The sequence below is a fragment of the Eubalaena glacialis genome, chromosome 13 (genome assembly GCF_028564815.1).
Source record: "Eubalaena glacialis isolate mEubGla1 chromosome 13, mEubGla1.1.hap2.+ XY, whole genome shotgun sequence".
Lineage (NCBI taxonomy): Eukaryota > Metazoa > Chordata > Mammalia > Artiodactyla > Balaenidae > Eubalaena > Eubalaena glacialis.
Genome location: NC_083728.1, coordinates 33,583,684 through 33,591,819, shown reverse-complemented (window position 1 = coordinate 33,591,819; position 8,136 = coordinate 33,583,684).

Here is an 8,136-nt window from a genome sequence, read left to right as displayed (position 1 = left end):
AACATCTGTGAAGGGGCACTGAACGCCGCCAACTCTTTTGTTGCCTTTGAGTCCCAGGAGGCAAAAGGGTTCGTTTGCTTTAACGCTGTGAATGTGCAGCGGTAATGGCAAAGCCCTGCCCGGATCGCTCGACAGCTCTCGTTTGTACAGCATTCAAACGGCCTCAGGAACGCCGTTCTAAGCAGCCTTACATTCCATGCTGGTGTGCCCCAAGGAGGAATTTGGGTTCTGAGAAACGCCACTGTGCCTCACAAATGAAACCTGTGAACTCCCAACGGACGTCTCCCTATGGCAGTCGGAAGCTAGATGTTGAGTTCCAGCCTGAAAACAACGGACAGCTTTCCCTGTGACAATGCTGGACTTCTGGGACCATCCAGATTCACCAAGGCCTAACTTTTGCACGGCGGGGGAATGCTCTTGTGCATGTACAGCAATCCCCACGTGAAAACCTTTCTTAGCAGATGGAGGCAGTCTTTCCCTTGTACTAGGTAGCTAGGCAGAATCATCAGATAAACATGCTTTGTCATCGAGCTTGAAAGTGGGACACTGATGGGAAAGTTCATATTTTCCCGCTTTGCAAGCGACTTGCTTTTGGCTTCAAAGCTGCCTGAACAGCACTAGCGGCCCACCTTCTCTTCACTGCAGGACTGTCGCTGTGGGCCAAGGCTGCGTTCTCTCAATGCCAAAAATGTGCTGACAATTCCCTTCTAGAAACTCATCCTACTGCACTCCAAATTCAGCTCCGGCCAATGAAAGGTGACCTAAGGCCACAAGGTAAGATCCAGTGTTTCATATCAGCAGAGCTGGGTGTGCATTGTATCCACGAAACCATACTCTGAAATGGAGTGCCTTAACTCTGCTATGCCCCTGGCGACACATAGGACAGTCGATCGTGCACCCATTTCGCATGATGACCACTGTGTGCCTGAAGAGCGTCCTCTGGCTTCTGAGGAACCCTAGGCGAAATAGGTCCCTGGGAAGCATTCTTCCCATTCATAGCAAGGGAAAAGTACTGCTTTCTGGGTTGCCAAGGAAGAGTGTCCCAGTCGTCAAAGAGCCTCGCGAAAGCAGTGCTGGGCAGACTCTGTTTGCAAGTCGACTGGCCTCAGTGACTGAAAGAGAACTCCACTGCTAATACACAGTGTGCTGACGATTGAGGCCTGGACTCAGGACAGCACGCAGGCAGAAGCGAAAGCTAAGCTCTGCGTCCAGCCTGAAGACCAGTACACTTTTCACACTTAACTCTGTTGGGATGTGCAAGAGCCATGGTCACCGAGGCCTACCTAAGGTACTGAAATACTTCCCCAGTTCAGCCTAGGCAGAGGACTCTGTTGCCAAAGGATCTCCATGGAAGGGCCCTGTGGGTTCCGTGTGTTTCATTGAGGGAGTCAGAAACGACTGAGGGTAACTATAGGAGCTCATGGTTGAAAGCAGGCTACCCTGGCAAAACCTTATTTTCCTCCGCGGTAGGCGAGACAGTTGCGGTTTGAAAGCTGCCTGAAAAACACTCCTGCTGCCCATCTTCTCTTTGCTGCCTGAAGGCGTCACCAAAGTACTATGAGTGTACTCGTATGAGGCATGCTGTCTCAGTTCCTTGCTGGGAGCTCCTCCAGGAGCACTCTGGAAATTACCAGCCAAAGAAATGGCACCCCAGGCATCAAGTAAAAGTCCAGATGTCTCCCATTGTAAGCTTAGGTGTGCCATAGTAGCGAAGAAGCATGTGTTAAAGGAATGCTTCCACTCTGTTATGTATTTCACGACGCGTTGTGCACTCACATTCGTTGTAACATCTGTGAAGGGGCACTGAACGCCGCCAACTCTTCTCTTGCCTTTGAGTCCCAGGAGGCAAAAGGGTTCGTTTGCTTTAACGCTGTGAATGTGCAGCGGTAATGGCAAAGCCCTGCCCGGATCGCTCGACAGCTCTCGTTTGTACAGCATTCAAACGGCCTCAGGAACGCCGTTCTAAGCAGCCTTACATTCCATGCTGGTGTGCCCCAAGGAGGAATTTGGGTTCTGAGAAACGCCACTGTGCCTCACAAATGAAACCTGTGAACTCCCAACGGACGTCTCCCTATGGCAGTCGGAAGCTAGATGTTGAGTTCCAGCCTGAAAACAACGGACAGCTTTCCCTGTGACAATGCTGGACTTCTGGGACCATCCAGATTCACCAAGGCCTAACTTTTGCACGGCGGGGGAATGCTCTTGTGCATGTACAGCAGTCCCCACGTGAAAACCTTTCTTAGCAGATGGAGGCAGTCTTTCCCTTGTACTAGGTAGCTAGGCAGAATCATCAGATAAACATGCTTTGTCATCGAGCTTGAAAGTGGGACACTGATGGGAAAGTTCATATTTTCCCGCTTTGCAAGCGACTTGCTTTTGGCTTCAAAGTTGCCTGAACAGCACTAGCGGCCCACCTTCTCTTCACTGCAGGAGTTTCGCTGTGGGCCAGGGCTGCGTTCTCTCAATGCCAAAAATGTGCTGACAATTCCCTTCTAGAAACTCATCCTACTGCACTCCAAATTCAGCTCCGGCCAATGAAAGGTGACCTAAGGCCACAAGGTAAGATCCAGTGTTTCATATCAGCAGAGCTGGGTGTGCATTGTATCCACGAAACCATACTCTGAAATGGAGTGCCTTAACTCTGCTATGCCCCTGGGGACACATAGGACAGTGGATCGTGCACCCATTTCGCATGATGACCACTGTGTGCCTGAAGAGCGTCCTCTGGCTTCTGAGGAACCCTAGGCGAAATAGGTCCCTGGGAAGCATTCTTCCCATTCATAGCAAGGGAAAAGTACTGCTTTCTGGGTTGCCAAGGAAGAGTGTCCCAGTCGTCAAAGAGCCTCGCGAAAGCAGTGCTGGGCAGCCTCTGTTTGCAAGTCGACTGGCCTCAGTGACTGAAAGAGAACTCCACTGCTAATACACAGTGTGCTGACGATTGAGGCCTGGACTCAGGACAGCACGCAGGCAGAAGCGAAAGCTAAGCTCTGCGTCCAGCCTGAAGACGAGTACACTTTTCACACTTAACTCTGTTGGGATGTGCAAGAGCCATGATCACCGAGGCCTACCTAAGGTACTGAAATACTTCCCCAGTTCAGCCTAGGCAGAGGACTCTGTTGCCAAAGGATCTCCATGGAAGGGCCCTGTGGGTTCCCTGTGTTTCCTTGAGGGAGTCAGAAACGACTGAGGGTAACTATAGGAGCTCATGTTTGAAAGCAGGCTACCCTGGCAAAACCTTATTTTCCTCCGCGGTAGGCGAGACAGTTGCGGTTTGAAAGCTGCCTGAAAAACACTCCTGCTGCCCATCTTCTCTTTGCTGCCTGAAGGCGTCACGAAAGTACTATGAGTGTACTCGTATGAGGCATGCTGTCTCAGTTCCTTGCTGGGAGCTCCTCCAGGAGCACTCTGGAAATTACCAGCCAAAGAAATGGCACCCCAGGCATCAAGTAAAAGTCCAGATGTCTCCCATTGTAAGCTTAGGTGTGCCATAGTAGCGAAGAAGCATGTGTTAAAGGAATGCTTCCACTCTGTTATGTATTTCACGACGCGTTGTGCACTCACATTCGTTGTAACATCTGTGAAGGGGCACTGAACGCCGCCAACTCTTTTGTTGCCTTTGAGTCCCAGGAGGCAAAAGGGTTCGTTTGCTTTAACGCTGTGAATGTGCAGCGGTAATGGCAAAGCCCTGCCCGGATCGCTCGACAGCTCTCGTTTGTACAGCATTCAAACGGCCTCAGGAACGCCGTTCTAAGCAGCCTTACATTCCATGCTGGTGTGCCCCAAGGAGGAATTTGGGCTCTGAGAAACGCCACTGTGCCTCACAAATGAAACCTGTGAACTCCCAACGGACGTCTCCCTACGGCAGTCGGAAGCTAGATGTTGAGTTCCAGACTGAAAACACCGGACAGCTTTCCCTGTGTCTTTGTTGGAATTCTGGGACCATTCAGATTCACAAGGCCTAACTTTTGCACGGCGGGGGAATGCTCTTGTGCATGTACAGCAGTCCCCACGTGAAAACCTTTCTTAGCAGATGGAGGCAGTCTTTCCCTTGTACTAGGTAGCTAGGCAGAATCATCAGATAAACATGCTTTGTCATCGAGCTTGAAAGTGGGACACTGATGGGAAAGTTCACATTTTCCCGCTTTGCAAGCGACTTGCTTTTGGCTTCAAAGCTGCCTGAACAGCACTAGCCGCCCACCTTCTCTTCACTGCAGGAGTTTCGCTGTGGGCCAAGGCTGCGTTCTCTCAATGCCAAAAATGTGCTGACAATTCCCTTCTAGAAACTCATCCTACTGCACTCCAAATTCAGCTCCGGCCAATGAAAGGTGACCTAAGGCCACAAGGTAAGATCCAGTGTTTCATATCAGCAGAGCTGGGTGTGCATTGTATCCACGAAACCATACTCTGAAATGGAGTGCCTTAACTCTGCTATGCCCCTGGGGACACATAGGACAGTGGATCGTGCACCCATTTCGCATGATGACCACTGTGTGCCTGAAGAGCGTCCTCTGGCTTCTGAGGAACCCTAGGCGAAATAGGTCCCTGGGAAGCATTCTTCCCATTCATAGCAAGGGAAAAGTACTTCTTTCTGGGTTGCCAAGGAAGAGTGTCCCAGTCGTCAAAGAGCCTCGCGAAAGCAGTGCTGGGCAGACTCTGTTTGCAAGTCGACTGGCCTCAGTGACTGAAAGAGAACTCCACTGCTAATACACAGTGTGCTGACGATTGAGGCCTGGACTCAGGACAGCACGCAGGCAGAAGCGAAAGCTAAGCTCTGCGTCCAGCCTGAAGACGAGTACACTTTTCACACTTAACTCTGTTGGGATGTGCAAGAGCCATGGTCACCGAGGCCTACCTAAGGTACTGAAATACTTCCCCAGTTCAGCCTAGGCAGAGGACTCTGTTGCCAAAGGATCTCCATGGAAGGGCCCTGTGGGTTCCGTGTGTTTCCTTGAGGTAGTCAGAAACGACTGAGGGTAACTATAGGAGCTCATGTTTGAAACCAGGCTACCCTGGCAAAACCTTATTTTCCTCCGCGGTAGGCGAGACAGTTGCGGTTTGAAAGCTGCCTGAAAAACACTCCTGCTGCCCATCTTCTCTTTGCTGCCTGAAGGCGTCACCAAAGTACTATGAGTGTACTCGTATGAGGCATGCTGTCTCAGTTCCTTGCTGGGAGCTCCTCCAGGAGCACTCTGGAAATTACCAGCCAAAGAAATGGCACCCCAGGCATCAAGTAAAAGTCCAGATGTCTCCCATTGTAAGCTTAGGTGTGCCATAGTAGCGAAGAAGCATGTGTTAAAGGAATGCTTCCACTCTGTTATGTATTTCACGACGCGTTGTGCACTCACATTCGTTGTAACATCTGTGAAGGGGCACTGAACGCCGCCAACTCTTTTGTTGCCTTTGAGTCCCAGGAGGCAAAAGGGTTCGTTTGCTTTAACGCTGTGAATGTGCAGCGGTAATGGCAAAGCCCTGCCCGGATCGCTCGACAGCTCTCGTTTGTACAGCATTCAAACGGCCTCAGGAACGCCGTTCTAAGCAGCCTTACATTCCATGCTGGTGTGCCCCAAGGAGGAATTTGGGCTCTGAGAAACGCCACTGTGCCTCACAAATGAAACCTGTGAACTCCCAACGGACGTCTCCCTACGGCAGTCGGAAGCTAGATGTTGAGTTCCAGCCTGAAAACACCGGACAGCTTTCCCTGTGTCTTTGTTGGAATTCTGGGACCATTCAGATTCACAAGGCCTAACTTTTGCACGGCGGGGGAATGCTCTTGTGCATGTACAGCAGTCCCCACGTGAAAACCTTTCTTAGCAGATGGAGGCAGTCTTTCCCTTGTACTAGGTAGCTAGGCAGAATCATCAGATAAACATGCTTTGTCATCGAGCTTGAAAGTGGGACACTGATGGGAAAGTTCACATTTTCCCGCTTTGCAAGCGACTTGCTTTTGGCTTCAAAGCTGCCTGAACAGCACTAGCGGCCCACCTTCTCTTCACTGCAGGAGTTTCGCTGTGGGCCAAGGCTGCGTTCTCTCAATGCCAAAAATGTGCTGACAATTCCCTTCTAGAAACTCATCCTACTGCACTCCAAATTCAGCTCCGGCCAATGAAAGGTGACCTAAGGCCACAAGGTAAGATCCAGTGTTTCATATCAGCAGAGCTGGGTGTGCATTGTATCCACGAAACCATACTCTGAAATGGAGTGCCTTAACTCTGCTATGCCCCTGGCGACACATAGGACAGTCGATCGTGCACCCATTTCGCATGATGACCACTGTGTGCCTGAAGAGCGTCCTCTGGCTTCTGAGGAACCCTAGGCGAAATAGGCCCCTGGGAAGCACTCTTCCCATTCATAGCAAGGGAAAAGTACTGCTTTCTGGGTTGCCAAGGAAGAGTGTCCCAGTCGTCAAAGAGCCTCGCGAAAGCAGTGCTGGGCAGACTCTGTTTGCAAGTCGACTGGCCTCAGTGACTGAAAGAGAACTCCACTGCTAATACACAGTGTGCTGACGATTGAGGCCTGGACTCAGGACAGAACGCAGGCAGAAGCGAAAGCTAAGCTCTGCGTCCAGCCTGAAGACGAGTACACTTTTCACACTTAACTCTGTTGGGATGTGCAAGAGCCATGGTCACCGAGGCCTACCTAAGGTACTGAAATACTTCCCCAGTTCAGCCTAGGCAGAGGACTCTGTTGCCAAAGGATCTCCATGGAAGGGCCCTGTGGGTTCCGTGTGTTTCCTTGAGGGAGTCAGAAACGACTGAGGGTAACTATAGGAGCTCATGGTTGAAAGCAGGCTACCCTGGCAAAACCTTATTTTCCTCCGCGGTAGGCGAGACAGTTGCGGTTTGAAAGCTGCCTGAAAAACACTCCTGCTGCCCATCTTCTCTTTGCTGCCTGAAGGCGTCACGAAAGTACTATGAGTGTACTCGTATGAGGCATGCTGTCTCAGTTCCTTGCTGGGAGCTCCTCCAGGAGCACTCTGGAACTTACCAGCCAAAGAAATGGCACCCCAGGCCTCATGGAAAATCCAGATTTCTCCCATTGCAAGCTTAGTTGTGCCATAGTAGCGAAGAAGCATGTGTTAAAGGAAAGCTGCAACACGGTTACATATTTCGACTCGTTGGGCACTCACGTTCTTTGTAACATCTGTGAAGGGGCACTGAACGCCGCCAACTCTTCTCTTGCCTTTGAGTCCCAGGAGGCAAACGGGTTCGTTTGCTTTAACGCTGTGAATGTGCAGCGGTAATGGCAAAGCCCTGCCCGGATCGCTCGACAGCTCTCGTTTGTACAGCATTCAAACGGCCTCAGGAACGCCGTTCTAAGCAGCCTTACATTCCATGCTGGTGTGCCCAAGGAGGAATTTGGATTCTTCTGAGAAACACCACTGTGCCTCACTAATGAAACCTGTGAAAACCCAAAGGACCTCTCCCTACGGCAGTCGGAAGCTAGATGTTGAGTTCCATACTGTAAACACCGGACAGCTTTCCCTGTGTCTTTGTTGGAATTCTGGGACCATCCAGATTCACAAGGCCTAACTTTTGCACGGCGGGGGAATGCTCTTGTGCATGTACAGCAGTCCCCACGTGAAAACTTTTCTTAGCAGATGGAGGCAGTCTTTCCCTTGTACTAGGTAGCTAGGCAGAATCATCAGATAAACATGCTTTGTCATCGAGCTTGAAAGTGGGACACTGATGGGAAAGTTCACATTTTCCCGCTTTGCAAGCGACTTGCTTTTGGCTTCAAAGCTGCCTGAACAGCACTAGCGGCCCACCTTCTCTTCACTGCAGGAGTTTCGCTGTGGGCCAAGGCTGCGTTCTCTCAATGCCAAAAATGTGCTGACAATTCCCTTCTAGAAACTCATCCTACTGCACTCCAAATTCAGCTCCGGCCAATGAAAGGTGACCTAAGGCCACAAGGTAAGATCCAGTGTTTCATATCAGCAGAGCTGGGTGTGCATTGTATCCACGAAACCATACTCTGAAATGGAGTGCCTTAACTCTGCTATGCCCCTGGGGACACATAGGACAGTGGATCGTGCACCCATTTCGCATGATGACCACTGTGTGCCTGAAGAGCGTCCTCTGGCTTCTGAGGAACCCTAGGCGAAATAGGTCCCTGGGAAGCATTCTTCCCATTCATAGC